The sequence below is a fragment of the Cebus imitator genome, unplaced genomic scaffold (assembly GCF_001604975.1).
Source record: "Cebus imitator isolate Cc_AM_T3 unplaced genomic scaffold, Cebus_imitator-1.0 Scaffold208, whole genome shotgun sequence".
Classification (NCBI taxonomy): Eukaryota; Metazoa; Chordata; class Mammalia; order Primates; family Cebidae; genus Cebus; species Cebus imitator.
Genome location: NW_016107523.1, coordinates 3,623,405 through 3,636,436, shown reverse-complemented (window position 1 = coordinate 3,636,436; position 13,032 = coordinate 3,623,405).

The following is a 13,032-nucleotide window of genomic DNA, read 5'->3' as shown; positions in this document are numbered from 1 at the left end:
AGTGCTAAGATTTTAGCCTAAGAGGACTGGCTTCAAAACCATTTTACTAAAACATCTCTTAAGTCAAAATAATAATGAAAAACTCTGAAAAAAAAATTGTAACTGAGATACCTGTAAATATTACTTGAATAAAAGAACGATTTTTGCAGGGCGCAGTGGCTCATGCCTGTAATCCCAGCACTTTGAGAGGCAGAGGCGGGCAGATCACCTGAGGTCGGAGTTCAAGACAAGCCTAGCCAACATAGCAAAACTCATCTTTACTAAAACTACAAAAAAATTGCAGGGCGTGGTGGCATGTGCCTGTAATCCCAGCTACTCGGGAAGCTGAGGCAGGACAATCGCTTGAACCTGGGAGGTGGAGGTTGCAGTGAGCTGAGATGGTGCCATTGAACTCCAGCCTGGGCAACAAGAGTGAAACTCCATCTAAAAAAAAAAAAAAAAAAAAAAAAAAAAGAACTATTTCAATGCTTGAAGCAAATACTTTTGCCTGTTTGCATCTAAAATATCATGTGATCAAAAGGTCTTGGTTTATTTGTTTCATTTCCTCAAGGAGAGACAAAATCATGTGTGGAAAAACCTTCAGTGTGTGGAAATTTTAGCAAGAAGTCAATTCACAGAAATCACTAAGAACAGGTTCCTAAAAGGGGTTTAGTTCAGTTTACATTTTCAGATTTTGAGATCAGGATGTCGTGGTCAAGTCTGCAGATGGGAAAGGAATGTGGTCTATGTCACACTGAACATATGACAGACACCCATCGAAGAACACACCTGCTCCTGGAGAAGAACAGAGCACTGGAAAAATCTGACAACAAAATCATTTCTCTTGTCATTTGCCATCACAAGAATTAGCTGTCTTGGGGTGTATTTCCTTTTTCTAAAAATAATGATAGTGGTATTGTTACTCAATCTACTAAAATGAGTTTATATGTTAACTTCCAAGACAAGAGCTCCTTTTCCTAAGTGGAACTCCATTTCTTCAGCCAACACAGGACTCTTTATCTAAAAGAAAGGTTATTCATTTTTACTTATGAAAAAGCACACAAGTGTAAACAACTTGGTCCTTCCTGTGTGCTCAGAAATTGCCTCCCTCTGGATCATGCTGGGGTTGGGAAATAGACGTTTTTATCTCATCATCCCCCTGTCCCCTACTGTATACCCTGCTGTGGACTCTGACTCTGTTTCCCTCCCACATCTACCTCTTTTCTCAGTCTTACTTCTTGAGTCCTGATGGCTCCTTCCTGACTTCCCCAGGTAAAAGTAAGGAGAAGGGGCCTCTGCAAGAGGGGAAGGGGCTTTGGGGACAGGAAAGCCCTCCCTCAGTGGGCAAAAGCATCTACCAGCAAGAAAAAAAAAGAGAAGTGAAAATCCTGTTTTGTAACTAAGGGCTGCAAGTGTTCTGACTGCTGCTGCTCCTCCTCTCTCTCTCTCTCTCTCTCTTTCCACTTACCCTCTTCCCCTCACCCCAAGGTTTCAGTCTCTGCTCATTCCATCTAAGAACTCCCCAGTGATATAAATGGAAAAGAAAGGGACAACCAATCTGTCCTCTCCACAGGAACCCTCATTTCCCCAGGCTCATCAACTCCCTCTTGCCTACTCCAGCCACTCAGCCCCAAACCTAATATGGGCTTCTCCCTGCTCAGGCCTTCCCATTGTCTATTTGAGTCTCTATTTCCTAACTCCAGAACTCCAGTCTCTGCCCAGATGGACTTCCCTGCCAGCTTGAAACTAAAGAATCTACTCTCCCAGTTAGAGCTGCCTCAAGGGGTCAGGAATCTCTGAAGACATTTCCCCTACGGGTATTGCTACACTTATTGGTTCTCATCTATAGTTTTCTTAGCATAGACTCCACTTCCACTCTGCTTAAGAAATTTTTCAGGTACCTTAGAAACTTAACTACATTTTTATCCAGTCACTCATTCAACAGTCACTCATTCAACAACAACAACAACAACAAAAATATATATATATATATATATATATATATTTTTTTTTTTCTGAAGACAGAGCCTCTCCTAAGAACTATTTTAGGCATTCTACTAAACAAAACCTATACGTTCATGAAAAAGACCAAGACCAATCCTAGATCCAAGTTGAAGATTGTCACTGGAGGTAAGCAGAAATCCCCACCCCAACTCAAGAATTATTACACAAAGGATAACCTGAGTCCCTCGGAAGGTTAGCAGAAGACCATTTCCTTAGAAAGCAGGGAGTGGCTGTTAACTCTCCAAGATTTTCCACTTCTAGGCAAAGAACAGAGGAGGATTTGTGAAAAGCCAGGGCTGCAGCACAGCACTGTGCTGGGAAAGATATTGAATGAGAAGTCTGGACTCCCTAGGAGAGTCCCAGGGGAGAGGAGGTTCAATCCTTCCTGGCATCTGTATCAGCCATGGTGAAGAAGCCGCCTCAAGCAAGGCCGGAGAAAACAGGGCTGAGACTGACCCTGAGTGTTCCCTCGCATCAGGGCAGCCCTGCTGTGGAGAGAAATGCAAGAGGCAGAATGAACCAACTAGGACAGAAACTGGGATAAACAGGCCACAAGGATGTGCTGTGAAGCATAAACGGGATGGCAGCTAGGCAGAAATTTCCCCTGTCCGCACATACAGAGTAAAACAAAACCAGGGATTCTTTAGGGTTTCAATGGTTCTTGCTCATTCTTCATAAATTTATCTTTCCCTTCCTATCTCTAGTGGCTGACCTCAGCCACTCTTGTTTTTCCCAGTCTGTCCTCCTCCCAGCTAGAACTGAGCAATGCCATCCCCACCATTTCCCAGCTCTAGCCAGTTCCCTACCACCCACTGCATGCCTCTTGTTCTTTCCTGTTCTCTGTGCCTCCTGACGTTAGGGGTTCTAAGTATCATTTAAAAGATGTTTCCGGCCGGGCGCGGTGGCTCAAGCCTGTAATCCCAGCACTTTGGGAGGCCGAGGCGGGTGGATCACAAGGTCAAGAGATCGAGACCATCCTGGTCAACAAGGTGAAACCCCGTCTCTACTAAAAATACAAAAAATTAGCTGGGCATGGTGGCGCGTACCTGTAATCCCAGCTACTCAGGAGGCTGAGGCAGGAGAATTGCCTGAACCCAGGAGACGGAGGTTGCGGTGAGCCGAGATCGCGCCATTGCACTCCAGCCTGGGTAACAAGAGCGAAACTCCATCTCAAAAAAAAATAATAATAAAAAAAAATAAAAAAAAAAAATAAAAGATGTTTCCTTCTCTTTGTTTTAATTAGTGTCACTCAAAAAAAGTCTTTCATTTTCATAGTTTTTGCCATGTAGAGACAACGTTGGAAATTTCAGTGAACTGAGATGTAATAGATCTCCAAGATCTAGTGTAAGAAAAAAACAAGGTGCTAAGTAATGTTTGGAATGTGCTGTTCATTTACATGGGATATATATATACACATATATATACACACACACATATATATACACATATACATATATGCATGTATATATACATATGTGTATGTGTATACACATACATTATATACATATACATATATCTAAATATATGTATGTCCTAGATGATTCTCAACTAAGAATTTGGAGTGTGCTATTCATCCCACATAAATGAATAGCATGCTCCACATATATATGTATATGTACTGACATATGTATACATATATTTGTGTGTAGTATATATGTGTATGTATGTGTAGGTACACGTGTGTGTGTAACACGTGTGTATATATGTATATATACACATATGTATAGCATGTGTGTATGTGTATGCGTATGTGTGTATATATGATATTTTATATATATTTTTATGTGGGATCTTTAATCCCACATAAGTGGATATATGAAATATACACATATATTAAATATATGTAATATATATTATATGTATTTTACCTATAATATATATCATATATATTTATAGCTCTAAATACATTACCTCTTGAAAGATATGCCAAAAGAGAGTACATATTTCAAAAATACAATTATAGTGTGAGAGAAAAGTATTTTCTACTCAATTATATCATAAAATGATTACTAAGAAAACTGTTTGTCTACATGATAAGGGTAGCCACCAAAATTTAACAGTGGTTATCTTCAAAAGATGATATTTTGGAAAATTTTTTCTCCCTTCTCCATTTTTGCTTGAGGTTTCCACTTTTATAATAAATATGTTTTATTTGTATCTTTAAAATAAAGTAGAAAATAAGATGATTGGGAAATTGCCATATAAAGACAAAATTATATAAATTCAAGGAATGAGAAAAAAGGGAAAGAGGAAAACAGACTTGTCACAGAAATATACCATACACAATTCCATACATAACTTCCTGATAGCTACCCAGTTGGAAGTCACAATTATTTTCTATTATTTATTCACTAAATATACTGAGTGCCATCTTTTTTACTATAAATACACACCCACAAGGCACATCTTTGTGTCTATCAAGATATCCTCATATGCCCAAGAGACCTAAAAGCCGCCTCTTCAGGATATTCTTAGTCCAGAATCATCTAGGACATATATCTCTTCCCAAGAGTAGCTGGCTGACCCACTGCCCAGACTGGGTCAAGTCCTGATTTCAGAACTTTGCCTCTCCTCCTTGAATGTACTAATAAAACGCCTTAACCAATGAGTCAAGGATCTCAGCAGATCCCCTTCTTAGTCTTCTGAAGTCATTTGTCACTCCCAGAAGTAGTGAAACACTTGTCATTTTTACATGCCCCCAGCTGTGGCACTGCCATTTGCTCCCTGCTTGCCATCTTGTCTGCCACATCACTCTCGTCTATTCAACCACTTAATCAATCTACATCACCAATATTTTTTAACCATACCTTGTGCGTTAGTGCCTGAGAAATAACTCCTACCATCAAGCAACTGTCTGTGTTTGATTTCTCAGTTACAGACTGCCAGGGTTGGCTAAGAAATAGTTCCAAGTTAGAATATCATTAATTCTTTATAGGAAAATTATTCAAAAGGCACTACTAAAATAGTTATGATAGTTATAAAACAATTATTTATAGACAAAAATAAATAATGAGATGTGCATTTAGGAGGCTTGGGGGATGCTAGAGGCCTCTGCAATGCAGAAGAGCCTTGAGGAATACTTGACAGGTAAATCAACACTGACACTGAGTCATAAAGAATGAAGAAGCAATCTTCAAGTAGAAATTAGTCAAAGAAGATTCCAGGAAGAGAGATCAGCATGGGGAAAGTTAAGGAGATGTGAAAGTTGATGCACATTTAGGGAATAGCCAAAATTTACTATACTTAGAGCACAGAGACTTAGAGGTGGGGTGTAAGGCAGGAGGCAAAGGGAGCAGAAGGAGAAAGCAGAGTAGGGACCCATACCGGCATGCTTTATGGAGCGGTGACCCCAGGTTTCACCTGAACAGGGATTCAGGCTTACATAATATACTGGTGAGTAAGGTCAGGAGAACTCTGTTTGTGTCAGGATGCCTTCAGGAAATGAAGAGGACCGCCTGATGTCTGTCCCTGCTCCCAGACTGACAACTGATTTGCCATTGAGAATATGTCCTGTAGCCAGAAGCTGAGGAGCTGGTTTTAAAAGGAAATGTTGGCTGGGCACAGTGGCTCATGTGTGTGATACCATCACTTTGGGAGCCCGAGGCAAGCATATCACTTGAGACCAGGAGTTTCAGACTAGCCTGGCCAACATGGTGAAACTCCATCTCTACTAAAAATACAAAAATTAGCTATGTGTGGTGGCATGCGCCTGTGGTCCCAGCTACTCTGGAGGCTGAGACAGGAGAATTGCTTGAACCCGCGAGGTAGAGGTTGCAGTGAGCTGAGATCATGACACTGCACTCTTGTCTGGGCAACAGAGCGAGACTCTGTCTCAAAAAAAAGGGAGGGGGGGGCGTGGATTGCTTGAGCCAAGGAGTTCAAGACCAGCCTAGACAGCATCAAGAAACTCCATCTCTACAGAAAATACAAAAATTAGCCAGGCATGGCGGCACACACCTGTAGTCCCAGCTACTCAGGAGGCTGAGGTAGGGGGATCACTTGAGCTGGGGAGGCAGAGGTTACAGTGAACTGAGGTTGAGCCACTGTACTCCAGCCTGGGTGACAGAGCAAGACGGTATCTCAAAAACAAACAAACAAAAAAGTTTAGGACTGCCACAAGGACCAACTGAGACAACACTCCAAATATTGATAATTATGTACATGGAATACACCAAAAAAGAGAAAGGTTTTTTGTTTTATTTTATTGCTTAAGGGGTTTCTTCCTAACAAAGATAAGTGATAGAATAGTCACTTATGCTACCATTTGGGTCAAGAACAAGAGATGCTCTAACGAGGGTGTCCAATCTTTTGGCTTCCCCGGGCCACATTGGAAGAAGAAGAATTGTCTTCAGCCACATATAAAATACACTAAAACTAACAATAGCTGATAAAAAAAAAAAAAAAAAAAAATCTCATAATGTTTTAAGAAAGTTTATGAATTTGTGTTGGGCTGCATTCAAGACTGTCCTGGGCCACATGCATCCTGTGGGCAGTGGGTTGGACAAGCTTTCTCTGCTAGCCAGTAAACACCTGATGCTAAGGTTTGGCTAAAGAGGTAAAGGTAAAAATGTATGCCTCTTTGTATGCATCTTCTACAGACCCCAAAATCCCCGTAAAGCTCTGAGAGTGGGCTGCCAGCCATACAAACCTCGTAAAGCAATTATCTCCTTAACCTGACCAAATAACCAGACGAAATATCCCAGTCATGAATGGAATTTTGCAGGCATATGGTTCAAGTTCTATTTGAAGCACTTGACTTTAAAATTGAGTCATCTTTCTTTACGAGCTGCAAAGTCTGTTCTTTTTAGCTGTTGAATAAGTTGTTTAACCCGACAGTTGATAAATAACTTGTTCTGGATATCAAGAATTGTAGTCTTTTATATTTTTTAAAGTACTTTTTTGCCTTTGTTTTCCAAACATAGCTGTTTTGTCCTCAAAATAGTTCTGTGATAAATGCAGAGTATTATTACCTAATTATTTGTACCTAATTTTAGACATATAAAATCGCTTGTCCAAAAGTTACACTGTTAGCTCATAGCTGATTTCCGCAACATTTATTTATAGTATTTAAGCAGGTGGTCTTTGAAGTGGAATAGAATATATGAACTAAAATAAACCAAAAACAGAATTAGTTGATGGATTAGTCAGGATTCTTCAGAGAAACAGAATGTGTGTATACACACACACAGCAAGACAGAAGGAGAAAGAGATGGTGAGATCTATTTTAAAGAATTGCTTCATGTGTTTGCAAGGGCGGAAAAGATCTAAACCTGTAGGTCAGACTGGGAATTCCAGCAAGAGGTTGATGTCATAAGTAAGAAGGCAGTCTGGAAGCAGTATTCCTTCTTCTTCAGTGGACTTCCAGTCTTTTCTCTTAAGGCCTTCAACTAATTGGATGAGGCCGACCCACATTGTGGATGATCTGCTTTACTCAAATCTACTGATTTAAATATCAATCACATCTAAAAAAAAACCTCACAGCAACATCTAGATTGGCATTTGACCAACAATTGGGCGTCACGCCCTAGCCTAGTTGACACATAAAAATAACCCTAACAGTTGGGATTTGGAATCGCTATGTTGGACTCACACCTTACATTAAGGAGTGGCTTATAAAAGAGAGAGCTCCAAGTAAGTAGTCAAAGGCAGCGGTCCGGGACTGGCATGGTAACTCTCCAATCATTAAGAAATAGGCCTATTCCAGTTTGTTGCTCTACTATCCTCCACAGATAACTTCTGCCTCATGTCCGAATATGACTTCTTAGCCTCAACTATCCAATCTCATTCAAATTTTCTGGAGGAGCATCTACCTCACTTTAAAGACACTTCCAGGCCAGGCACAGTGGCTCATGCCTACAATTCCAGCACTTTGGGATGCCAAGGTGGGTGGATCACCTGAGGTCAGGAGTTCAAGACCATCCTGGCCAACATGGCAAAACTCTGTCTGTACTAAAACTACAAAATTAGCCAGGTGTGGTTGCAGACACCTGTAATCCCAGCTACTCGGGAGGCTGAGGCAGGAGAATCACTTGAACCCAGGAGGTGGAGGTTGCAGTGAGCCGAGATTGTACCACTGCACTCCAGCCTGCGCAACAGAGCGAGACTGCATCTCAAGAAAAAAAGAAAAAGAAAAAGAAAAGACACTTACTGGAAGTTTCACATGTCTTACACACACAGGTTTAGAATTTAGTTACATAGCCACAGTTAGTTACAAAAGAGGATGAGAAATGTTGTCTTTATTTTGGTGATCATTTCTTCAGCTAAAATTCAGGGAATCTGCCCTTTAAAATTCAAGAAAGAAGAATGGATAAATATAGAGAACAGGTCTACCACGTAGAGATTGTTACATTGCACAACTGAAGGGCTGCTATTCATAGCACAGTATATACCATAAATTATTCAGATTTACTCATATGTGAATGTGATTTAGTGATGGTCATATCAAAGTAGACCTAGTCTACGCATGGTTGAGAGGACTACACAAATCAAGGAGGCCGCAATCACACCACAATCTATGCTAGGGATCTTTCTGAATTCCTAATATGCTTAGTGTGGAAGAAAGTGATGACTCCATGAAAGTAGACTTATGTTATGTACAGTTGGGTGCACTACGTGGCCGAAGGCAGACCATTCACTCTATTCCACAGATGTTTCTGGCTTCCTTAATATGCTCAATGTGGAGTTAGTGATGATCTCATAAAAATGGATTTTGCCCATGTAGAGGTGGGTACACTCACAACTTAAGGATTCTATTTATATCACAGTCTATGCCATGAGTCTCTCTGGATTTCTCATATGCAAAATGTGAAAGTTATTGTTGGCCACATGAAATTAGATTGTGTCATGCACTTTGGGTGGACTGTGTAAAAGGAAAATAAAATCTTGGAACCCCAATTCACTCTGCCAAAGGCAAAAATTAAGTTCCAATCTGAGTCATGCAAGAAACTGCCTTTCCTTTTGTTTCTAAGCAGATAGCTACACATAAAAGGTTAAACATCTCCACAGGTAACTACTCTATGTTCAACTTATCCTATGTAAAGTGCTGATTTACTGAGCACTAGAAAAATACGTAATTGACTACTCCCCTACCTGCTCCTATTCTCTTGCATTATGTAAATTCAGTAATGTGACCATTCCCTCCCTCTTTCCCCTGCAGCCTGCTTTTCCCCTTTAAATATTGAAGCTCTCAAAATCAGAAATTTTCCGTCTTTAAAGAAAAAAAAAAAAATAAAAAAAAAAAAAAAAAAAACCCTACACTCCACTGAAACCATTCCCAGCGGTTTTAATCTGAGGCAAAAACAACCACCTGTGAAGCATTTACCATGTGTTGGGCACGCTACTACACCTTTTAAACGTTTTATTTCCCTCACTTCTAGGACCCTATGAGTTAGATACTAATCTTATTCCATTTTTATTTCTATGTATTTATTTAGAGATAGAGTCTTGCTCTGTCGCCCAGGCTGGAGTGCAGTGACACGATCTCGGCTCACTGCAACTTCTGCCTCCACGGCTAAAATGATTCTCCTGCCTCAGCCTCTGCAGTAGCTGGGATTACAGGCGTGCATCAACATGCCCAGCTTATTTTTGTATTTTTAGTAGAGACAGGTTTTCACCATGTTGGCCAGGCTTGTTTCGAACTCCTGACCTCAAGTGATCCTCCTGCTTCAGCCTCTCAAAATGCTGGGATTATAGGCGTGAGCCACTGTGCCTGGCCTTTATCCCATTTTAAACAATGAGAAAACTGGCCGGCCAAGGTGGCTTACGCCTGTAATCCCAGCACTTTGGGAGGCTGAGCAGGTGGATTGCCTAAGGTCAGGAGTTTGAGACCAGCCTGGCCAACATGGTAAAACCACGTCTCTACTAAGAATACAAAAATTAGCAAGGTGTGATGGCGGGTGCCTGTAATCCCAGCTACTCAGGACGCTGAGGCAGGAGAATCACTTGAATCCGGGAGGCAGAGGTTGCAGTGAGCCAACATTGTACCACTACACTTCAGCCTGGGCAACAGAGCAAGACTCCATCTCAAAAAACGAAAACAAAAACAAAAAACCAGAAAACTAGGCCAGGCATGGTGGCTGGTACCTATAATCCCAGCACTTTGGGAGGCTGAGGCAGGAGGATGGCTAGAGTCCAGGAGTTTGAGACCAGCCTGGGCAACATAGCAAGACCTCATCTCTACAAAGAATAAACAAAATTAGCTGGGCGTGGTGGTGCATGCCTGTAGCCCCAGCTGCTCAGGAGACTGAGTGGGAGAATTGCCTGAGCCCAGGAGGTGGAGGCTGCAGTGAGCCATGGTAACACCACTGCACTCCAGCCCGGGTGACAGAGCGAGATCCTGTCTCCCAGAAAAAAGAGGAAACTGAGGCACAGTCCTATAGCTGGTAATTAATAAAGCCAATATTTAAATTCACTTCAATCTGAAACCAGAATTTAAGATATGCTATTTTATTAATACCTCTTTAAATTACATTGACATTCTTTTTGGTCTTTTGAGCAGAGAGATTTAACTGCTCCATAAATAATTAAATTTTGAAAAAAAAAGGAAAATGTTTTGAAGGAAAAGTTAAGTCAGATCTCAGACTGACGTGGGAAACAGTTATGTGTGTGAAGTGCTGCATTAATTAATGTACTCCAGTAGCTGAGATTTTATTTTATTCAAAAAGGATGAAATCTTAAATTGGGAGATGAAATTTAAAATTTAAAAAATCATGATTATAGCCTATACAGGTATTGATCGACTTACGACCTAAGCAACCTACGACCATTCGACTTTACGACCACAATCGCTAGCCACGACTGCTCCGCGTCTGGCAGCGCAAACGTTGCCCAGCTGGGCGTACGACAGTGCGGACCAGCTTCCGGCAGCACTACCATCTCCGCGTGCACCATTTCAACTGTACATATAGCCTACTCAACTTACGACCAAATCGTGTTACGACCGGTCCGCGGTCCTGACCGTGGTCGTAAGTCGAGCACTAGCTGTGCATAATATTGTTATAATTTATAATTTAAATTTCCCATTTTTCATAGCTAGTATATAGAAAACACCATTTATTTTTGATTATTTATCTTGTATCCTACAACTTTGCTAAACTCACTTATTCTAGTATCTTTCTTGTAGATTTCACAGGACTTTCTGCAGAGACAGGAATACCATTTGTGAATAAAGACCAGTTTTATTCTTCCCTTATAATATGAATGCCTTTCATTTTTGCCCTGTTTCACTGGCTGCAGCTTCCAGTACAATTTTGGATAGAATTGGTGAGAGTGGATCCTTGCCTTGTTCCTGATCTTAGGGGGAAAACAGTCTTTCACCATTAAGTATGAGGTACACACTAGGTTTTTCATAAATGCTTTTTATTAGGTTGAGGAGGTTCTGTTCTATTCCTAGTCTGTTGAGTTTTATTGATTAAGTTTTGAATGCTAAACCAATCTTGCATTCCTGGGATGAACTTCACTTGTTCATGATGTATTAGCCATTTTATATGTAATTGTATTCAATTGCCTGGGGCAACTATAGAGCTCACTTAGTTTGTTTCCTGTTTCTCAGGGATTATTGTCCATTGCCCAATGTCCAGTGTCTTGAAAACTGCTGTTTCACAGTTTTGTCCCTGTAAATTTGGTCCCTGTTACTCCATCTTGACTAGAAGCAGAAGTTCAAATGTTGCATTATTAATGTGCACTCTGGAGAAATTGTGATTAAAAAAATCCAGTCTTTTCTGAATCGTAAGCCAAAATAACGTGTATGTTTCCACACTAAATAGCAATAACAGAGACTCGGAAATGTGGCAAATAGAAGTGGAAATCCAAGGCTCAAGAGGCATCTGCAAGTTTGAGAAAGTTTGCTATTTTATCTAAACAGCAAATTAAATGTATTTTGTAAGGTTAGCAGAAGCAACTCTTTTTTAAATGATATTCATATTTCTATTCTAAGAAAATAAATCACTATCAAGTGTGTAGACACACAGAGGAATGACAAAGCAGTGAAATTACAATTTTTTCAAAAAACAACCTTGACATCAATTGGTGTATCTCATGCAGAGATCCTTTAAATTGAACCTAGGTATTCCAAAAAGAAAATAAATCAAGAGTGATATCTTCTTATAGGTTAAAAAACGTTCAATATTCATAGAATTGCTTATCTACAAAACTTTAAAGATAGGTATACTTGTTATTAGTTATCCCACAAGTTCAAGAATACTTTGAGAATATATTCCAATTTTTGCGATTCTTATTTCTTACTAATTTACAAGCGGAAGTTACACCTTTTTAGCAGAAGTGGTGGTTCCAGAAACATCTAGTGTTTATAAACAGCAGCTTGTGTGTGGAGACTGTCTCCCTAATTTGTCAGCAATTCAATTACGACCACGATTGGGACCAGCACACCGGTCGTGACACGATTTGGTTGTAAGTTGAGTAGGCTATATGTACAGTTGAAATGGTGCACACGAAGATGGTAGTGCTGCCGGAAGCTGGTCCACACTGTCGTACACCCAGCTGGGCAACGTTTGCGCTGCCAGATGCCGAGCAGTCGTGGCTAGCAATTGTGTTCGTAAAGTCGAATGGTCGTAAGTTGCATAGGTCGTAAGTCGATCAATACCTGTACAGTGACAACAAAAATATAAAATAGTCACATACCTGTAATTCCAGCACTTTGAGAGGCCAACGCAGGCAGATCGCTTGAGCCCAGGAGTTGAAGACCAGCCTGGGCAACATGGCAAAACCCTATCTCTACAAAATAATCCAAAAAAAATTAGCCTAGTGTGGCAGTGTGCACCTGTAGTCCCAGCTACATGGGAGGCTGAGATGGGAGGTCAAGGCTGTGGTGAGCCATGATCACACACCACTGTACTCTAGCGTGGGCAAGAGAGTGAGAACCCATCTCAAATATATATATATATTCCTAAGTTACACACACACACACACAAGTGTGTGTGTGTGTGTAACTTAGGGATAAACCTGACAAAGTTTGTGTGATACCTACACACTGAAAACAAAAAACGTTGCTGAGAGAAATTAAAGAAGACCTAAATAAATGGAGAAATATGC